At 42.7% G+C, this 22,003-nt stretch overlaps 1 long non-coding RNA gene across 1 annotated transcript in view; it reads left to right on the top strand.

Annotated features, from left to right (window-relative positions):
• Positions 1 to 6,387: 6,387 nt before the first annotated feature.
• LOC141126928 (uncharacterized) overlaps positions 6,388 to 22,003 on the top strand; it is a 52,122-nt gene continuing 36,506 nt past the window's right edge. Inside the window, exons 1-2 of the long non-coding RNA XR_012241462.1 lie at positions 6,388 to 6,477; positions 8,054 to 8,185. This is a non-coding gene — a long non-coding RNA (uncharacterized lncRNA). The remainder of the gene's footprint in view (positions 6,478 to 8,053; positions 8,186 to 22,003) is intronic.

The raw sequence follows: 22,003 nt of genomic DNA, 5'->3' as shown, positions 1-22,003 counted from the left end.
AAACGGAAGGATGAAAAACGGACATACGGATCGTCCGTGTGAAAGAGGCCTTAGTGTTTTAGAACTTGTTGAGCAGCAGCTACAGGGAATTGATACACTGTGGTTTATACATAGCATGAAAATTATTATTATAATTATTATTTTTAATTGTGTTTTTATTTTTTTATTTTTTCTCTCCATTCTTCTCACAGTGGCCAAATTCCTTAAAGTGATACAAAATGAATTTTTAGTCATGTTCTACTTACCTGCTCTGTGTAATGGGTTTGCACAGAGCAGCTGCGATCCCCATCTTCTCAGGTCTCTCACTGAGTGTCCCCATAGCAAGCTGCTTTCTATGGGAGTAGGAGTGCTGGTTGGGGAAACTGCTGCTCTGTGAAAAATCATTACACAGAGCAGGTAAGTATAAGATGTTTTGTTTTAATAATAACAAAATTAAATCTTTACTAGCAAAGCTTAAATATCCTCCCACCCCCTTCTATATCCTATTCTATGTACCCTGTGAAAGGAAAATGTATATACTTATCTGTTCTGAGAGCAATCCAGTCTGGTCACATGATTAGCTGTCAGCGGCAGCTTCAGTGAAGAGGAGGGACAGCTGACAACGGATGCCCCATAGTAATCCTGTGGGTGACGTCATCACGCATGCACTGAAGCTGTTGGCAATCTATGCTTTTCACTGAAGCTGGCCGTTGGGGCGATCATGTGATCACAATGGATTCCTTTCAAAATGGGCAAGTATAGATATCTTCCTTCCTCAGGGTAGATAGACTAGGAATTAGAAGCGGGGTGGGAGCATGTTTACGTTTAGTTAGGAATAGGCTGGACTTCCACTTTAATGTAGGGAGACAACTCCAGTTCCTGCATGCAAGGGTGTCTCCATAGGATGTTGCAAGAGAAAGGAGCCACCTTGAAACAGGAAACCCGGGGCAGTGAGCATGGCACCAGTGTAAATTGGAACATAGGCATGGATTAAAAGAATAAAGAAGCGACCTACTCAGTGATTAAATCAACTGCTGAAAGTTCTTAAACTGAGGCTTTACTATCACTTTAAAGGCAGATGAATCCATCTCCCTTTACTTCCTGGAGCTCTGGGTGTGCCTCCTGAAACTTGTAACGTTGTACATCATCTAATTAGGAAGGCACTAGTGATTTGCCTTCCCAGCATGCATCTGCGAGGCCAGGGTTACATCACCAGTGCCTCCACTCAACTAGGAAGTAGAATAAGTCATTTTTTAACTAGAAGAAAAAAAAATAAAAAAATGTTTAACCACTTAACCACAGCCCCTTAATGACCAGGCAATTTTTTTGTGATACAGCACTGCGTCGCTTTAACGGACAATTGCGCGGTTGTGCGACATTGTACCCAAACAAAATTCATGTCCCCCCCCCCACAAATGGAGCTTTCTTTTGGTGGTATGTGATCACCTCTGCGGTTTTTATTTTTTGCGCTATAAACAAAGCGCAACAATTTTGAAAAAAATTACTTTTTGCTATAATAAGTATCCAAAAAAACCCATCTTTTTGGTAAAAAAAAAAAAGCTATAAGCGTATATTGGTTGTCTTCAAATTAGGGGAAAAATTTATGGCATTTTTAATAATAATAATAATAATAATAATATATTTTTTTTATTATAATAATAATAATATTATTTTTTTACTAGTAATGGTGGTGATCATCGTTTTTTTTAGCGGGGCTGTGACATTTGACTTTGACTTTTTTTTTTTTTTATTTTTATTTTTTTTTATTTTTTTGGGACCAGTGACATTTATACAGCATTCAGTGCTATAAAAATGCATGGATTACTGTAAGTGACACTGGCAGGGAAGGGGTTAACACTAGGGGGGGCGATCAAGGGGTTAAGTCTTTCTAACTTTGGGGGGGGAGGGGACTGACTGGGGGAGGAGACGGATCGCTGTTCCTAATCACTAGGAACAGGCGATTTCTCTACTCCCCTGACAGAACGGGGATCTGTTTGTTTACACTGACAGATCCCCGTCCTGGCTCTCTGTGGAGCGATCGCGGGTGGCTGGCAGACATCGCAGCCCTGGGTCACGCGCATTGGCGCTGCTCCGTGGGTGTGCGCGCGCGCGCACCCGCTATCTATTACATCAACCAACATACCGGTATGGCGAATCGCACAATGGAGCCAACCTGCCGCCGTGTATAAATAGTGCATATAGATTAAAGTCCAAACATGAGATGCATGTTTAGACTTTAATCTATATGCACTATTTATGATAGCACACCCGGAATAATGGGAATGTGTTTTATGTAGCTCTGCCTTTTATGCGTGTTATCTTTTATGTTTATTGGCTTGCCATCGGCAGGTGTATGTGGTAGCAGCTTCAGCCCTAATCGGTTACAACTTTTACCCATTAAGACCCCTTTCACACTGGGTCATTTGCAGGCTCTATTGCGCTAAAAATAGCGCCTGCAAACCGACCTGAAACAGCTGCTGCTGTGTCTCCAATGTGAAAGCCCGAGGGCTTTGACACTGGAGTGGTGCGCTGGCAGGACGCCAAAAAAAGTCCTGCTAGCAGCATCTTTGGAGCAGTGTATACACCGCTCTTAAACTGCTCCTGCCCATTGAAATCAGTGGGGCAGCGCGGCTATACCACCGGCATAGCGCCGCTGCAGCGGCGCTTTGCGGGCGATTTTAACCCTTTTTCAGCAGCTAGCGAGGAGTGAAACTGCCCCGCTAGCAGCCGAATAGCGCCGCTAAAAATAGCTGCGTTTTACCCCTGACACACCCACTGCCCTAGTGTGAAACCGGCCTAAGGGAATACGTTGTGTTTTTGTGTGGTGGTTTTTTTTTTTTTTGTTTTTTGTTTTTTGTTTTTTTTTTTTTTGTTTTTTTTTTTTTTCACCTATCCCATAAGAGCTTGAGTCTGTAAGAAGTGGCCCGATTGTCTATTTGTTTTTTATGTAGAGCTATATGCTGACTTTTTTTTTTTTTGTTTGTTTAATATGAGGTTTGCTTTAAGGGCACTGCAGTAGTGAATCTCTGAGCATATACAGGTGATACTCGAAAAATTAGAATATCGTGCCAAAGTTAATTTATTTCACTAATGCAACGGTGAAACTAATATATGAGATAGACTCATTACATGCAATGCAAAGGTGAAACTAATATGAGATAGACTCATTACATGCAAAGCAAGATAGTTCAAGCCGTGATTTGTCATAATTGTGATGATTATGGCTTACAGCTCATGAAAACCCCAAATCCACAATCTCAGAAAATTAGAATATTACATGCAATCAATAAAACAAGGATTGTACATAGAACAATATCGGACCTCTGAAAAGTATAAGCATGCATATGTACTCAGTACTTGGTTTGGGCCCCTTTTGCAGCAATTACTGCCTCAATGCGGCGTGGCATGGAAGCCATCAGCCTGTTGCACTGCTGAGGTGTTATGGAAGACCAGGATGCTTCAATAGCGACCTTCAGCTCTTCTGCATTGTTCGGTCTCACGTCTCTCATCTTTCTCTTGGCAATGCCCCATAGATTCTCTATGGGGTTCAGGTCAGGCGAGTTTGCTGGCCAATCAAGCACAGTAATCCCACGGTCATTGAACCAGGTTTTGGTGCTTTTGGCAGTGTGGGTAGGTGCCAAGTCCTGCTGGAAAATTAAGTCCGCATCCCCATAGAGCTCGTCTGCAGAAGGCAGCATGAAGTGCTCCAAAATCTCCTGGTAGATGGCTGCGTTGACCCTAGGTTTAATAAAGCACAGTGGACCAACACCAGCAGATGACATGGCTCCCCAAATCAACACCGACTGTGGAAACTTCACACTGGACTTCAAGCATCTTGCAGTGTGTGCCTCTACATTCTTCCTCCATACTCTGGGTCCTTGATTTCCAAATGAGATGCAAAATTTGCTCTTATCAGAAAAGAGGACTTTGGACCACTGAGCAACAGACCAGGTCTGTTTTTTCTTTAGCCCAGGTAAGACTCTTCTGACGACGTTTGTTGTTCAGGAGTGGCTTGACAAGAGGAATACGACATTTGAAGCCCATGTCCAGGATCCGTCTGTGTGTGGTGGCTCTTGATGCACTGACTCCAGCCTCAGTCCACTCCTTGTGAAAGTCCCCAACACTTTTGACAAAACTTTTCCTGACAATCCTCTCCAGGCTGCGGTCATCCCTGCTGCTTGTGCACCTTTTTTCTTCCACATAACTTTCTATTAGGCTCTGTTTCCACTAGTGCGACTTTTCATGCGACTTGGGACTGAAAAGTCACATGACAAATTGTTTCCCATGATTTCCAATGAGTACCGTTCATATCTGTGCGACTTCAAGTCGCAGCGACTTCAAAGTAGTCCCTGCACTACTTTGGTCCCACTTTGATGCGACTTGAGGTCTATAGATACAGGCATTGCTTCAAATCGCGGTAAAAAGTCGCGGTAAAATCGCGGTAAAAAATCGCGGCAAAATTCCACTAGTGCGACTTTGGGGACGCACTAGTGGAAACCTAGCCTTAGGCTAGGTTTCCACTAGTGCGTCCCCAAAGTCGCGCGATTTTGCCGCGATTTTTTACCGCGATTTTACCGCGACTTTTTACCGCGATTTGGAGCAATGCCTGTATCTATAGACCTCAAGTCGCCTCAAAGTGGGACCAAAGTAGTGCAGGGACTACTTTGAAGTCGCTGCGACTTGAAGTCGCACAGATATGAACGGTACTCATTGGAAATCATGGGAAACAATTTGTCATGCGACTTTTCAGTCCCAAGTCGCATGAAAAGTCGCACTAGTGGAAACAGAGCCTTAATGTGCTTTGATACAACACTTTGGGAACATCCAACTTCTTTTGCAATTACCTTTTGAGGCTTTCCCTCCTTATGGGGGGTGTCAATGATGGTTTTCTGCGCAACTGTCAGGTCAGCAGTCTTTCCCATGATTGTGATTCCTACTGAACCAAACTGAGAGACAATTTAAAGGCTCAGCAACCCTTTGAAGGTGTTATGGCTCAATTAGCTGATTAGAGCGGGACACTTTGAGCCTAGACTATTGCACCTATTCACAATATTCTAATTTTCTGAGATTGTGGATTTGGGGTTTTCATGAGCTGTAAGCCATAATAATCACAATTATAAAAATTACAGCTTGAACTATCTTGCTTTGCATGTAGTGAGTCTATCTCATGTATTAGTTTCACCTTTTTAAGTTGCATTAGCAAAATAAATTAACTTTTGCACGATATTCTAATTTTTCGAGTATCGCCTGTACATTTTTCTTGCTGGAGTTGGCCATTAAAGCTTTTACTAAAACCCTTCTGCCGGTTTCTGAAGCTGGAAACCACTTGTCTGATCTCCCAAGCCAGACATCCAGAATAACACACAGTAGATGTGTTTGCCCTGTTTTAGAATTCTTCCATGTGTGATGGTAGTTGGCTTCATGTCAATTCTTAAAATGTAGTTTTTTGGTTTGTGGGGGAACAAAAAATGTATTTATTTGTTTTTTTTTTTTTTTTTTTTTTTTTTGCATCCGTTAAAGTGGTTCTAAATTCAAATAGGGTTTTTTGTTTTTGTTTTTTTTAAACATTGATCCATTCCTAATGCATAGAATGCATTAAAGGATAAGTACAACCAAATCTCGTTTGGCTGTACTTCTCTTGTGGACCACTGGAGTGAAGTTCGTTTTGCACTCCTGTGACTCATTTTCAGCTGACAGCCGATTTCAGTCTGCTGTCAGCTGATGTCTGATTTCAGTCCAGACTGGCTAAAGATCGTGACCATATGGTCTTGATCCACCCACATGCCTGAACCGGCATCCGATCCGTTGAGTCTGAGCCAGCTGCTCCTGCCCCCTCCATAGCCTAGCGCTCCAGTGAGCACATGGGAGGGTGGGAGCTGGTTAGGCATTCAGAGCAGAGAGCCAGTGACTGAAAGTCAATGCTCTTTGCTCAGTGGCAGGAAAAACTGAGTAATGCGCAGTGTTTGATCGCTCGGCTCTTACCCTAAGACAGAGGGGGACAGATGCAGCCTTGCATCCACCTAGGTAGGTATGGAATAAATAAACAAAACAAACCTGTTTTTCTTTTAACGTAATAAAACTTTAGGCTGCTCTTTCTACCCCTTCCCATCTCTGCACATCCAAGCCTCTATGTATTAATGCGTACATTGATCTTCTCTCACAGCAGTACAGTATTCCTGGGATTTCAATGTTCGGATGACATTGTATATGCAGCTTGTGCAAATGTCCTTGCTCCTTGAAGCCATTAACAATTTTATTCATGTGTCTGTTGGGATTAATTTACTTGAGTGTTAAACCAGGGATTACAGAAATCTGTGTCAGATGGCACATGAATCTAAAGAGAACACGCATCTCCTTTATGCGCACTCATTTAGTGGATAGCACGGCACTGGCAAAGTGATTTAACACTCTGTTGTCTTACCTGTAGGATTTAAAGGAGACCCATGGTACAAATTCAGTTTTTGAACAGGAAAGAAAAGTTTTAAAGCTGATGTTTAGGTATGGTAACTTTTTTTATAATCAAATATTAAAATAATTTAAATATTAAAAAAAATTTTATTAAGAGGTTTGTACATTTTTACAAAAAACAGACATACAGATAATCTAAATGAAAGAAAATACCATAAATTGGCCTGTTATGTTAACTTTACATAGTTCCATTGGCCCAGCAGTGTGTGTGTGTACTGTATATACCATACATATGGGATCCCCATTGAAGCTGGAAATCACCGTAGGGTGCCCATGCACAGAAATGGTCATCCTGGATTGAAAATTGCATCACTAAAGGGGGGTGGGGGGGGACAGTAAATCTCACCCCCCTCCCCCCAGGGAAAAAAAACTGGGCACCCCGGAACTTTAAGTGGAATTCCAGGTGTGATGGACCATCCAGCACCCAGCTTGGGTGCCTCCATCAAGATACAGCTTCCTCCAATCTGGACTCAGGAACCAGGTATTATTGCTGCACATTGCACCCAAGAACTAGGCAACACTAGATTAGGTGCAAACTGGAACTTGCTTTATTGTACACTGACACGGAATATATATACCACACAAAATCAGCTAAAGGGGTTGTAAAGAGACAAGGTTTTTCATCTTCATGCATAAAGATAAAAAACATTCTGTGTGCAGCAGCCCCCCTAACACTTACCTGAGGTCTCTCTCTGTCCAATGATGACCACGAGTCCCTTGGCCATCCAAGATTCTCCTTTCTGATTGGCTGAGACACAGCAGCGGTGCCATTGGCTTTTGCTGCTGTCAGTCAGCCAGCCAATCAGGGGAGAGAGGGGGCTGGGCAGGGTCAGGGCTTTGTTTCTGAATGGACACAGGGAGCTGTGACTCGGCTCGGGTGTCCCCATAGCAAACTGCTTGCTGTAAGGGCATTGAACAGGAGGGAAGGGCCAGGAGCACAGAAGAGGGACCCGAGAAGAGGAGGATCGGGGCTGCTCTGTGCAAATCCACTATACAGTGCAGGTAAGTATAACCTGTTTATTATTTTCATGGAAAAAAAACAGACTTTACAATCACCATAAGAGCTTGATCATGTAATGCAACCAGTAGGATAATTAACATGGCTAAAGAACAGCCAACAATAAGCTAACTTCAGTCTCTTTTAGAGCCCGGAATTTTACTTTAATGTTTGAAGGCAAGTACTCAGCCCAGTAGTCCTCACATCCAAGAACCAACCATCCGTCACGTACCAAAAATAAGAGATTTAAACCCCTTTGTGACAAGACCACCTTAAATGTTAGGGCAGTTGGGAACAGAGCCAATAGGGTCAGTCAGCTGTATTGCCTATGGTCTCTCTGCAGAAATGCACTAATTTATTTATTTATTTTCAGGGGGAAATCCAGAGGACTAGTAAATCTTTTTGGAGTAGTTTGCAGGAAAAATAAACATTACTAGAATTTCCCTACAAACTGCCAAATCTTTACTTTTTTGTTTACTGGAGACCCTCCTATGTGAATAGAAGTTAAATTAATCTTGATATCTTACACAACGAGTGAGTGTATGGAACCTTTATATTCGTCTTTGATATGTCTGCATAAATAATTGTCATTACTGTGCTGTCCTGCAGTTGTTACAGATCCAAAAGTCCCAGTGTGCCCTGCAAACCCACTTGACGGCAGGTTGCTCCTTGAGTAAACATTAATTGATGCAAGTCCACGCCAAGCTACTTGAAGATTCAGCTTTGATCAATTGACGTCAGGTACTCAAAAGTCCAGTCTGGTATAAGCTTAAAGTGTACATACCGCTACTTTTCGGATTTGCTCACATTTACTCTATTAACTTTACTATTGAAGATATATTGTTATATCTGTTTTGATAATTGCAAAGCATACTTGGTAATCCCACCAGAAATCCAGTGCTCTCCTTTTGTGCTCTGCATTCTTATTCCAAGAAGTCTTCTTAACCCTGCCCAGTTCACTTTTGTAGGCTATAAGCACCCCTATCCATATTATGGAGAGGATGAGATGTTCTGTTGTCCTAACGCACTTCCTTACTTAGGGTGGCACTTTCCAGGGAGTATCTGCCCAATGCACTGCCACAAAGTAACAAAGGATCAATAGAAGGTACTAGAGGCAGTCGCTGGTTTTGAAGGACTTTGGTCCAACTAAGGAGTTGATTCTATCGAACATTGAGGCAGAATTAAGTTACAAAAACAAATATTAACCGCTTTATCAGTGCCCCTCAGCACAGCCTTGCCTGTGCCTGCCATAGCAGCCTTGCCTGTGCCCACCATAGCAGCCTTGCCTGGGCAGAGGAAGAGAGGGGGCGGCCGGATCATGAGTAGAGGAGAGCCGCGGGATCATAGAGCAGGATAGCACGCCGGAACAGCTTACACTACAATTGCCTCCGCTCTGCTCGCAGTCATACACCTTCCCGTCTCCTCCTGACCCCGCGCCTGTGGTGCACAGAACGCATTCTAGCATTGGACCGGCGTTCTGTCCATCACAGGCTCCTTGTCAGGAGGAGGCAGGGCTGTGTATGACTGCGAGCAGAGCGAAGGCAATTGTAATGTAAGCTGTAACAGTGGGCTATCTGCGCTCTGTGATTCTGCGTCTCTCCTCCTTCTCCATGCTCTCTTCCCCAGGGCCGATCGCTGGGAGAACGGCTCCCGATCAACTCTGTCAGCTGGCAGTGCTCGCCCCCCTCTCCCAGGCAGCGCAGCTCCCCCGCTAGCCCTCAAAATCCACTTGCAAAATGCAAGTGGAAAATTTGAGTGCTGGTGTACATACATTATAGGATTGCGTAGTCACAGACCAGCCGTGTGCCAATGCTGATCCGTGTCCACAGCTAAAAGTGCCTACGATGGGCACAAAAGCATCAGAACTGGACAAAGGAGCAATTTAAGAAGGTGGCCCGATTTGCTGAATCACATTTTCTTTTGCACCGTTTACATGGAGAAGCGATAGCACCAGGAGTATGGGAGAAAAAAGCAAGCTGGTGGAGGCAGGGTGACGCTTTGTGCAATGTTCTGCTGGGAAACCTTGAGTCCTGCCATTCATGTGGATGTTCCTTTTGACACGTACCACCTACCTGAACATTGTTGCTGACCAAGTACACCTCTTCATGGAAATGGTATTCCCTGAAGACGACGGTCTCTTTCAGCAGGATAATGCACCCTGCCACACTGCAAAATGGGTTCAACAATGGTTTGAGGAACACAACAAGTTTGAAGTAATATATAATGCTCTACTTTTGAGGGCGGCACAGTGGTGTAGTGTGTAGCACTCTCACCTAGCAGTAAGAAGGGTCACTGGTTCGAATTCCAACCACGACATTACCTGCTTGGAGTTTGCATGTTCTCCCTGTGCCTGCGTGGGTTTCCTCCGGGTACTCCGGTTTCCTCCCACACTCCAAAGACATGCTGGTAGGTTAATTAGATCCTGTCTAAATTGTCCCTAGTATGTATGAATGTGAGTTAGGGACCTTAGATTGTAAGCCCCTTGAGGGTAGGGACTGATGTGAATGTACAATGTATATGTAAAGCGCTGCGTAAATTGACGTCGCTATATAAGTACCTGAAATAAATAAATAAAATAAAATAAATATATAGCGATTTACCTAGAGTCCAGCTTTAGTTTTGTGTGATTCTGTAATAAGCACGTGCCGCCAAATCTATGATTCCACACGTGGTTCGCTTTAGCTGTCTGAACACTTACAGATTTACACATCAAAGCAGTTCAAAGATCAATGGTGATATGCAGGAATGAATGGTTGCTATAGAATTCGCTTTATCCTCAGCCTCTTTGCTGCCATACTGAACAAGCAGGCTGATGAACGCCACCAGAGCATGCTGGGTTGTGTTGTTGCAGCATCACAGAGAAAAACAGCTTGTGCAGACGGGTTGATGTTTGCTAACTTCTCTATCTGCAATGTTCACTTAATAAACCTACAACATGTTGCTGATGAGAGAACATTTATTTTTTATTAATTTTTATTTTCATTCTTTTTTTTTTTTTTTTTCCCTCCATTTTTTACAGCTTCTGCATATTTTACAGCTATTCATCCTTTAAACCAACTTGTTGAAATAAAAACAAGAGCACTTGTTCTAGAAAATCCCTCATAGTAACCTGTCCAGCAAATGTGCTCTTTGCTGAGCAAAGCCATCCCAAGAATCTTCACACTTGACGTAATTCTCTATGTTGGATGCCTGTGTCCTGCTAGTTTTGTTCCTCTGGACCCTAATCCCATGCCTGACTATGGGTTACTGCAGGGTTCCAAAATGTATTTCTATGTTATTATGCACTAAAGAAGAGCATTGCACTTTGAAACAAACTTCTTGGTGTGCTGACAACATATCTTATCCATGTTATACACTGTGAATAGTCTGGAGTTGTTGCAGCATCACATCACCTTCTACATATGGTTGATTCCAGTATGGTGTGTGTGAAGGGAATATGTTTTGTAATTACAGGACACGGTAGTGGCACAGGGTATTGTGGAAATAACCACAGAGCGACACTTTTTACAAGTATTTACCTCCCTGGTTTGAATGCTCTGCCAAAGTTTCCCATGGTGTGTCTCGTCCTATTGTGATATTGGATCATATGAAAGAACCACAGAGCTCCTCTTTTTACTGATAATTTTTACCTTCCAGGTTCCCGTGCTCTCTAAAAGGGTTCCCTAATGAGGTTCCCCTTGTGAGATTTGGGTCTGGTGGGAAGAACAGCATAGTTACATAGTAGGTGAGGTCGAAAAAAGACACAAGTCCATCAAGTCCAACTTATGTGTGTGATTTATATGTCAGTATTACATTGTATATCCCTGTATGTTGTGGTTGTTCAGGTGCTTTTCTAATGGTTTCTTGAAACTATCGATGGTCCCCGTTGAGACCACCGCCTGTGGAAGGGAATTCCACATCCTTGCCACTCTTACAGTAAAGAACCCTCTACGTAGTTTAAAGCGGAGGGCCACCCTAAAATAAAAAATTGCTTTAATATTCATTAAAAAAAAAAATTTTGAAAAAAAAAAAGTTTTTTAACTTACCTGAAGCCCCTGTTGCTAGGCAGTCTTCCTAATCTGCCTCTTCCTATTCCGTGGCGCTTCCTCCTCTTCGGTGAGCGGCCCCGTTGCCTTCTGGGACGTGTGTGTGTGTCCCCCAGAAAACAACGGGGCCCATTCACAAAGCGCCGCGCAACTTGCGCATGTGCAGTAGGAAACCGGCAATAAAGCCGCAAGGCTCCACTGCCTGTTTCCCTTCGTTAAGATGGAGGTGCCTGCATCGTGGGCTCGCTGGACAGGTAAGTGTCTCTATTAAAAGTCAGCAGCTACAGTGTTTGTAGCTGCTGACTTTAAAAAAAAAAAAAAAATCGCGGCCGGAACACCCCTTTTTAAGGTTAAACCTCTTTTCTTCTAATTTTAATGAGTGGCCACGAGTCTTGTTAAACTCCCTTCTGTGTAAAAAGCTTTATCCCTATTGTGGGGTCACCAGTACGGTATTTCTATATTGAAATCATATCCCCTCTCAAGCGTCTCTTCTCTAGAGAGAATAAGTTCAGTGCTCGCAACCTTTTCTCATAACTAATATCCTCCCAGACCCTTTATTAGCTTTGTTGCTCTTCTTTGTATTCGCTCCATTTCCAGTACATCCTTCCTGAGGACTGGTGCCCAGAACTGGACAGCATACTCTAGGTGTGGCCAGACCAGAGTCTCCTAGAGCAGGAGTATTATCGTTTTACCTCTGGAGTTGATCCCCTTTTTAATGCATGCCGATATTCTGTTTGCTTTGTTACCAGCAGCTTGGCATTGCATGCTATTGCTGAGCCTATCATCTACTAGGACCCCCAGGTCCTTTTCCATCCTAGATTCCCCCAGAGGTTTCCCCCCCCCCCCCCCCCAGTGTATAGATTGCATTCGTATTTTTGCCACCCAAATGCATTTTTTTACATTTTTCTACATTGAACCTCATTTGCCATGTAGTCGCCCACCCCATTAATTTGTTCAGGTCTTTTTGCAAGGTTTCCACATCCTGCAGAGAAGTTATTGCCCTGCTTAGCTTAGTATCGTCTGCAAATACAGAGATTGAGCTGTTTATCCCATCCTCCTGGTCGTTTATAAACAAATTAAATAGGATTGGTCCCAGCACAGAACCCTGGGGAACCCCACTACCCACCCCTGACCATTCTGAGTACTCCCCATTTATCACTACCCTCTGAACTCGCCCTTGTCAGTTTTCAATCCATGTACTCACTCGTTGGTCCATGCCAACTGACCTTATTTTGTACAGTAAACATTTATGGAGAACTGTCAAATGCTTTTGCAAAATCCAGATACACCACGTCTACGGGCCTTCCTTTATCTAGATGGCAACTCACCTCCTCATAGAAGGTTACTAGATTGGTTTGGCAAGAATTTTTCTTCATGAATCCATGCTGATTACTGCTAATGATATTGTTCTCATTACTAAAATCTTGTATATAGTCCCTTTATCATCCCAGATCTGCTCTTTTTACTTGCTTTTACCTTTCAGGTTCCAGTGCTCGACAAGTGTCCAGTAGTGGGTCTCCTACTGTGGCATTGTGTCTGGTGGAGAACCCCAGATCTCCTCCTGTTTTTACTAATCTTTACATTCTAGGTTCTAGTGCTCTCCTGAAGAGTACCCTAGTGGGACGCCTCTTGTGACATCAGGTTAAATGAGAAGAATTACAGAGCTCCTCTTCTCTACTACTATTGACCCCTTTTTGCCTATCCTGGTGTCTCTTTTTAAACGGCATGGAACAGTCGGGGGTGGGCTGGATTGGTGATCATGTGAACTCTTTGACAACTTGGTCTTTGTGCTTAGTGTGTGCAGTGAACGAGCTCTTAGCATATAAGCGTCGACTGCCAAGTGGCGCATGTGTCCACCCGTTTACCTTCGCACATGTGTTTGATCGTAAAGGGTTTAACTTCCAGTTTCCAGTGCTTCCCAAAAGTGACCCATCGTGAGTCAACTCTTTTATGACCTCAGGTCCAGTAGGCAAAATTACAGGGCCTTTGTTCTACTTTACCTTCCAGGTTCCAGTGCTTTTGGAAAGTGTCCTCTAGTGGATCTCCTCTTGCAAAATTGGTTCAGGTAGGAAGAACTACAGAGCTCTTCTTTTACTAATAATTACCAGGTTCCAGTGCTCCCCAAAAGTGATCCGTGGTGGGTCTCCTCTTGTGACATCACATGGCCATAGTTGCTTATGTACAGTGGGGAAAATAATAATAATTTGATCCCTTGCAGATTTTTTTAAGTTTGCCCACTTACAAAGAAATTAAGGGTCTAATTTTTTATCATAGGTGTATTTTAAAAAACACTTAAAGACCAGGCCTCTTTTTCAGACTCTGTGTTTAAAAGTTAAAAACACATTTTTTTGCTAGAAAATTACTTGGAACCCCCAAACATTATACATTTTTTTTCCTAACACCCTAGAGAATAAAATGGCGGTCATTGCAATACTTTTTGTCACACCATATTTCGCAGCGGTCTTACAAGCGCACTTTTTTTGGAAAAAATTCACTTTCTTGAATAAAAAAAATAAGACAACAGTAGAGTTAGCCCAATTTTTTTTTTTTTTTTAATATTGTGAAAGATAATGTTACGCCGAGTAAATTGATATCCAACATGTCACGCTTCAAAATTGCGCCCGCTCGCAGAATGGCGACAAACTTTTACCCTTAATCTCCATAGGCGACGTTTAAAATATTCTACGGGTTTGAGTTACAGAGGAGGTCTAGGGCTAGAATTATTGCTCTCGCTCGAACGATCGCGGCAATACCTTACATGTGTGGATTGACGACCGTTTTCATATGTGGGCGCTACTCATGTATACGTTCGCTCCTGTACGCGAGCTAGTCAGGACAGGGAGCTTTAAATTTTTTTTTTTTTTTTTTTTTTTTCTTATTTGTTTTGTTTGATTTTATTTATTTTTACACTGTTAGGAATAAAAGTGACCCTTTTTTTTTTTTTTTTTTTTTATTACAAGGAATGTAAACATCCCTTGTAATAGAAAAAAGCATGACAGGTCCTCTTAAATATGAGTTCTGGGGTCAAAAAGTCCTCAGATCTCCTCATATTTGGACTTAAATGCAAAAAAAAAAAAAAAATTGTCATTTGAAAAAATGACAACAGAAAAATGGCCCTTTAAGACGTATGGGTGGAAGTAACGTTTTGATGTCGCTTCCGCCCTGCTATGGTATGGAGACGGGTGTGGGCCATCTTGGCCTCACTTGTCTCCATACCCAGCCACGGACAGGTCCCGATTGCCGCCTGACAGCTCCAGTAAGCGGCAGAGGGCACGGGAGAGCGGCGGGAAGGGGGGTGGCCCCTCTCATGCCACCGATAACGGTGATCTTGCGGCAAATCTGCCGTAGAGACCACCATTAGCGTAAACGGAACTGCGGGCTCCAAAAATAGATACATCGGTTGTGGCAGCAGCTGCTGCCTTTACCGAGATATCCATCTTCAAAGTGCCGACGTATATGTACAGGAGCCGGTCGGCAAGTGGTTAACCACTTCAGAAGGTTTTACCCCCTTACTGACCAGGCCATTTTTTGCAAAAAAAATTTTTGTCCGTTACTTTAACTGACAGTCGTGCGACGCTGTACCCAAATAAAATTGATGTCCTCTTTTTCCCACAAATAGAGCTTTCTTTTGGTGGTATTTGATCACTGCTGCGGTTTTTATTTTTTGCACTATAAACAAACAAATCGTCAATTTTGGGGGAAAAAAAATCTTTTTTTTTTTTTTTTTTTTTTTTCTTTGCTTATTGCTATAAACCTATCCAACAAACAAATGTAAAAAAAATCTAATTTCTTCATCAATTTAGGTCAATATGTATAATGCTACATATTTTTGGTAAAAGAAAAAAAAAAAATCTCAATACGCATATATTGATTGGTTTGCGCAAAAGTTATCGTATCTACAAACCATGGGATATCTTTTGGCATTTTTATTTTTTTATTTTAGTAATGGCAGCGCCTTTTTTTTTTTTTTTTTTTTGGAACCAGTGACTTTATTTCAGTGCTCAATGCTAAAAATATGCACTGTTACTGTACTAATGACTTACTTGCTTACTGTGTGGGGGATGGTCTGACTGGGTGAAGATAGAAATCGGTGTTCCTGATCACCGATCTCTATCTTCTTTCTTGTTAGAATGGTGATCTGCCTTGTTTCCATAGTTCTGCCTGTTCTGCGTCTCTGGGAAACTATTGCCGGTGGCTGGAGGACATAGAGTCCGCCAGACCCGCTGATTGGCTCCCCCTCTGTCCAATCGGCGCACGCATCCCCCCCCCCCCCCCCCCCCCCCGTGTCTATTGCACAAAATAAAGTACAGGTATGTCATTTTGTTCAATAGAGCCGACCTGTCGCAGTACATCTGTGGTAGGCGGTCAGGAAGATAGACACAATATCAACCAAAAATACAGAAAAAAACACAAACAAATGCTATGACTTCAGTTGTAAGTGAGTAAAATAAATATTTGATCCCCAAGAAAAACATGACTTGGTACTTGGTGGAGAAACCCTTGTTGCAAGCGGAGAGGTAAGACGTTTCTTGTAGTTGGTTACCAGGTTTGCACACATCTCACTGTTCTTTACAGATCTTCTCTAAATCCTTAAGGTTTCTTGGCTGTACCTTGACTCTCGAAGTTTCAGCTCCCTCCATAAATTTTCTATAGGTTTAAGTTCTGGTGACTGACTAGGCGACTTTATGACCTTAATGTGCTGCTTCTTGAGCCCCTTTTTTTGTTGCCTTGGCGGTATGTTTTGAGTTGTCGTCATTCTGGAAGACCCATCCACAACCCATCTTCAGTGTTCTGGCTGAGGGAAAAAGGTTCTCATACAAGATTTTACAATACATGACCCCGTCCATTGGCCCCTCAATGCGCCAAATTAGGCCTGTACCTTTTTTTTTTTTTTTTTTTTTTTTTTAGCAGAAAAACGGCGCCAAAGCATCATGTTTCCATCTCCATGCTTGACTGTAGGGATGGTGTTCTTAAGGTCATGTCAGCATTTTTCTTCCTCCAAACACGACGAGTCGAGTTCATGTCAAAGAGCTCATTTTTGGTCTCATCTGACCACAGCACTTTCTCCCAGTCCTTCTCTGAATCATTTAGATGTTCATTGGCATCACTGTACATGTGCCTTCTTGAGGAGGGGACTCTCCCTGTTTGGGGGAAGAAAAATGCTGACTATGACCCTAAGAACCCCAGTCCTACAGTCAAGCACGGAGGTGGAAAAATTATGCTTTGGGGCTGTTTCTCTGCTAAAGGTGTAGACCAACTTTGCCGCATTGAGGGGCCAATGAATGGGGCCATGTTTTTGTAAAACCATGGAGGAGAACCTCCTTTCTTAAGCCAGAACACTGAAGATGGCACTTCCAGCATGACAATGACCCAAAACATACCGCCAAGACAACAAAGGAGTGACTCAAGAAGAAGCGCATTAAGGTCATGGAGTGGCCTAGTCGTTCTCCAGACCTTAATCCTATAGAAAATTTATGGAGGGGGCTAAAACTTTGAGTTGCCAAGCGACAACCAAGAAACCTTTTAAGGATTTAGAAAAGCTATGTAAAGAATGGACCAAAATCCCTCCTGAGATGTGTGCAAACCTGGTCACCAATTATAAGAAACGTCTTACCCTTGTGTTTGCCAACAAGGATTTCTCCACCAAGTACTAAGTCATGCTTTGCTTGGGGATCAAATACTTATTTTACTCGCTGAACTGCAACTGAATTTTTATAAATTTTTTTTTTTTTATCATATTTTTGGTAGACAGAATATCAATCATTTAAAATGCACCTATGATAAAAATTATAGACCCTTCATTTCTTTGTAAGTGGGTAAACTTACAAAATCTGCAGGGCATCAAATAATAATTCCCCCCACTGTATTTGCCTATATTTGGATTAAACCCTAATATGGCCAGTGATGTCACAAGAAATTCTAGTAGACTCCTCCCCCGAGCTTCCTGCAGAATATAGCATCCCGCTATTAGGATCCAACACATTGTTCAGCTAGGACAGGGGACTCCAAACGTTCTAAACAAAGGGCCAGTTTACTATCCTTCAGACTTTAGAAGGGCAGGACTGTGGCCAGTGGTAGTAGAACATGTCCTTGCGTCAATAACAATGCCTCTTAATTAGTGTCCGTGAGAAGAATAGCACCCTGTTATTGGTGTCAGTAGGAGGGATATTGTCCCATCATTTGTCTGTGGGAGGAATAGTTTCCCGTCGTTGGGGGTCAGTGGGAAGGACAGTTCCCCACTGGTGTCATTGCCAGGAATTCTGCCCCATTGTTAATGTCAATGGGAGAAGCGCCCCAAGGGTTGGATAAAGGCAGGAAAAGGGCCGCAGTTTGGAAACCACTGAACTAGGGGTTTGAGGGTCCAAAGGTCTTGGTCCTCCTGACATTTGGCAGCATTATGCATAGGAGCTTTGGTAGTGCCCATCCCTTTATGTAGGACCTATAACCTGGTAACATGGCAGGGAGGTACGCACACTTGCTGCTCCCTTGCTATGAGGATATCAGCCGACATGTCTGGTGTGCCAGGATGTTAAAGAGGAAGACACTTGGGGACATGTTGGGGAAATTGTTCGACTTGTTCATAAATAGACCCCCTTAATGCTTTTGGCCACTTTTATTATTATTTTTGTTATCTTTTTCTGGTTGCTTTTAAATCTGCTTGATGCAGCAGTCAATGTTTTCTGATGATACTGATTACCAACTTTCCCCCCTTGTCCTTTCCATGGTTTGCTCGAAAATACATTCTAGTTACATAATCTCGACTTGAAACCTTCCATTTATGTCGCGTGGGAGGCCTGAGCATGGTACTTGCTGTCTGGCAGTAATTTTAGACGAGTGCGGCTTTGTATTTTGGAATCGGCAGTGTGATGCCTGCAAAGAGACCGGATGATTATTTTTTTGTAATTTTTAAGGCATTCTGTGAATCATTGCTTTTGATTGTGCGCATCTTGGACAGGCGTGGTGTGCGTCATTTTCTGAAGCCTTCCACCAAATATAAATACTGTTTTTATTTTTATCGACCTGGAAAAATCACTTGCAGGTGGTTTATTTATTTTTGCTACAGGCTTTTTTCTAAAAAGCCGAATTGATCGCGGCACACAAGTTTTGAAATCGGACAGATGTGATGTGCCAAACAAAAGGACTGAAACGTGATGGATAATTTTTATTGTTAAATTGTATCTAAAATCCTAATTTGACTTTCCATTATGGTAACCCAGAGGACTCTCTCCCTGCTAGGTCTGTAATATAAACGTTTGGCTGCACTGCCACTTGCTGATTAAATTAGTGTTCTGGTATGGCCCTCAAACACACAGGTCCAAAGTTATACCTTCTATAGGTGTTCATTTATTACTGTTTGCTATGAGAAATAGTTAGGTTTTCATACAATACCTTACTAGATTTACAGATACCAATGTCACAATTCTGGGTGTATTTTATAAAAAAAAAGTCCCCTAACAATTCACCTAGTGAAAGCGCATGTACGTTTTGTACAAGAATTCTATTTTTCTGTGCTGTTCAAATGTTTTCCTTTTTGTTTTAAAATGAAAAATACTGCATTTGGCCGATAGATGGCGTAAAGTACCATATCAAATTTCTGTGATACTTCATGCCATCTAGAGGCCAAATGAAGTATTTTTGTTTTAAATCAATGGAAAACATTCAAACAGCACAGGAAATAGACTACTAACCCCCCCCCCATTCACACAGACTGAATGTACATGTGATTTCACTGGGTGAATTGCTAAGCTTATTTTTAAATGCACCCCATAATTTGCATTCCCTGTGTAAATTGTATTCAGGAACTGCCATGTGAGATAAACATATCTTTCTTGCTGCCATGTGAGACGTCAAAGATCAGTGTATAGCTGAGGCTGGGGATACAGCTCACATCAGTTAAAGGGGTTGTAAACCTTCCTGTTTTTTTCACCTTAATGCATCCTATGCATTAAGGTGAAAAAACACCTGTCAGTGAATGGCTCCCCAGCCCCCCCCGTTTTACTTACCTGAACCCTCGAACTTGACCCGCGGGGACGCGCTGTCTGTCTGCCCGGGGTTCTCGGCTCTTGATTGGATAGATTGATAGCAGCGCAGCCATTGGCTCCTGCTGCTGTCAGTCAAATCCAATGACGCAAGCGCCATGGGGCGTGGCGAGTCCTGCATTCTGCCTCTATGGACGCCGAATGCTGGACTCAGGAGCGTGCCCTCAAGGTAGCCCCTCTCGAGGAAGCGCTTCTCCGAGGAGCCGCTGGGGGACCCCAGAAGAGCTGGTTCGGGGCCACTCTGCAAAACGAGCTGCACAGTGGAGGTAAGTATGATATGTTGTGTTTTAAATTTACCTTTTGCAATCACTTTTAACTAGCAGACCATGTAGTCCTAAGCTTTATCATCTGTTTTCCATGTTCCCTGCCAAGATAAAGCTATACCCCAGGATAGGCAAATGTTGTCTAATTACAAGAGGCATGTGTTTTTTGAATGTTAGTGTGCTCTGTGTATTTCTTCCACATCCTTGCAGTAATCCAGTGTGAAACTTTATTACAGGAAGCTCCTGCAGGCTAGGTGCACACATGTCCGGCTGTGGTTTGCAGTCAGTTTTTAAAAGCTTTGTTCATCGGTTCAGGTATTATATATATATATATATATATAATTTTTTAACTTGAATTCACACCTGAACTGGAATTAAAATTGCACAGGGCTCTTTTCAAAAATGGACCCCGGCTGCCCCGGACATGTGTGAACCGGCTCCATTGCAAGCCTGTCCGGTTCGAAACGTATCTGATTCACATATATGTTTAGGAATTTATTTAAATGAAGGTCATTGTGCATGGAGTTTCGCTTTACAGTCACCAGTGTAAAGTGGATAGGTGCCAGAACATAATCCAGGCAATGCTTTTAGTAAATCACCCAAAAGTGATATTGTAGTTCTAGGTGGATCCTGGTGGGGTGAGTCACCCCCTGGCTTCATATACTGTACCCTGTTTCCCCGAAAATAAGACCTAGCATGATTGACAGTGATGGCTGCAATATAAACCCTACCCCCCAAATAAGTCCTACCCTGTTTCCCCGAAAATAAGCCCTACCCTGAAAAGAGGACCTACAAGGACTTTAACTAGGGTTTATTTGGGGGGTAGGGCTTATATTGCAGCCATCACCGACAATCACGCTAGATCTTATTTTCGGGGAAACAGGGTATATCTTGGGAACTTCACTGACAAGATCTGCCCACCATAATTCTCGGCTTTTCTCCGGTGTACCTGGGAGTTTTGTGTTTTCTCTGCTATCTTTGAGTTTTCCATCTCCTCCCGGTTATGTTCTCCATGTTATCCATTTAAACATTCCAGCAGGGAGTATGGCACCCCTTACAATGGTCACAGCGGCTATGCAGACCCAGGAACTTAATACAAACCTCTCACCAACAGAGTTATGGATTAATATGAAAACTTGGTAGGTAATTGAGCTCTCCAGCATCTACCAAAGACTGATGTATGTACTGTAAGAATGGAGTTGGGGTGTTTGTGTGGGTATTTCTTTTTTCTTTTGTCAAATGGCCTAATTTACATATATTGGTTAGCCCGGTAAACTGCAACTATTCCTCAAGCAAAAACAAAAGCCTTTGACAAGTACTCAGAGTACTGTGTCAGAGCCACACGGGGAGGACATTGATTTTCACAACAAATATGCATCTACCATGGGCATTTTAGTATTTTAGCCATCAGTTTGATTTTAATACAATATTGATTATGTATACACATGTGGGGTGTAATGTTGATGATACTGTAATTACCTATGCTACAATGTTTAACATGTTACTATGTTACTACAATATGTCTTACTGTCATGTTTTACTTATTCTGTACCATATCTATTGACTATATGTGAGTATCATCTATTGCACTTTGTTTTTCATGTGGTATCAATAAATCTTACAATTTTTTTTACACCTGATGACTCAGCCTGCCCTAGTGATGTGTTTCATATAAAGTCCCAATTGTCCCCTTTTTCCCCCAATTCCCCCTATTTTTCTCATTGATTTCAATAAGTCAGCTGCCTCAAAGGTATGCAGTGTGTGAAGGAGCTGCAAAGCGAAATGGTTATGTACAGGGCTAAACAAATCCCAGGTCGCCATGGCAACCCAAAAGTTCGGCCTGGGCTGCTGCCTGAATTCTCCCCACACTCTGTGAGTGCAACCCCCCCCAACTATGTATCCCGGCCTCCGCTTGCCCATCTGCGAGTCAGGAACTGGCATATCGGGTGCCGCCGGGTAGAATGGGAGGAAGGAGAGTGGACACACTTCTGCTCTCCTCCCCTTCTTGTTGTTGACCGGAAGTGACATGTGATGTCCCCGTTGACAGTTTTCCCTGCCATCAAGGCTGGGAAAGAATGTAATGCAGTGCAATGTGCATTGCATTCTATTCAGTGGAGCACAGGGGAGACATGTAGAGTCTTTTAGACCCTGCATGTCTTATTGAGAACCTGTCGCCAAAAAAAAAAAAAAATCATCGCATAGAGGACTTTTTGTCCCCTAAGTGATGGGGTG

This window comes from Aquarana catesbeiana, linkage group LG02 (assembly GCF_042186555.1).
Source record: "Aquarana catesbeiana isolate 2022-GZ linkage group LG02, ASM4218655v1, whole genome shotgun sequence".
NCBI lineage: Eukaryota > Metazoa > Chordata > Amphibia > Anura > Ranidae > Aquarana > Aquarana catesbeiana.
The sequence above is the reverse complement of the archived record's forward strand: the minus strand, read 5'-3'. Positions and strand labels throughout refer to the sequence as shown.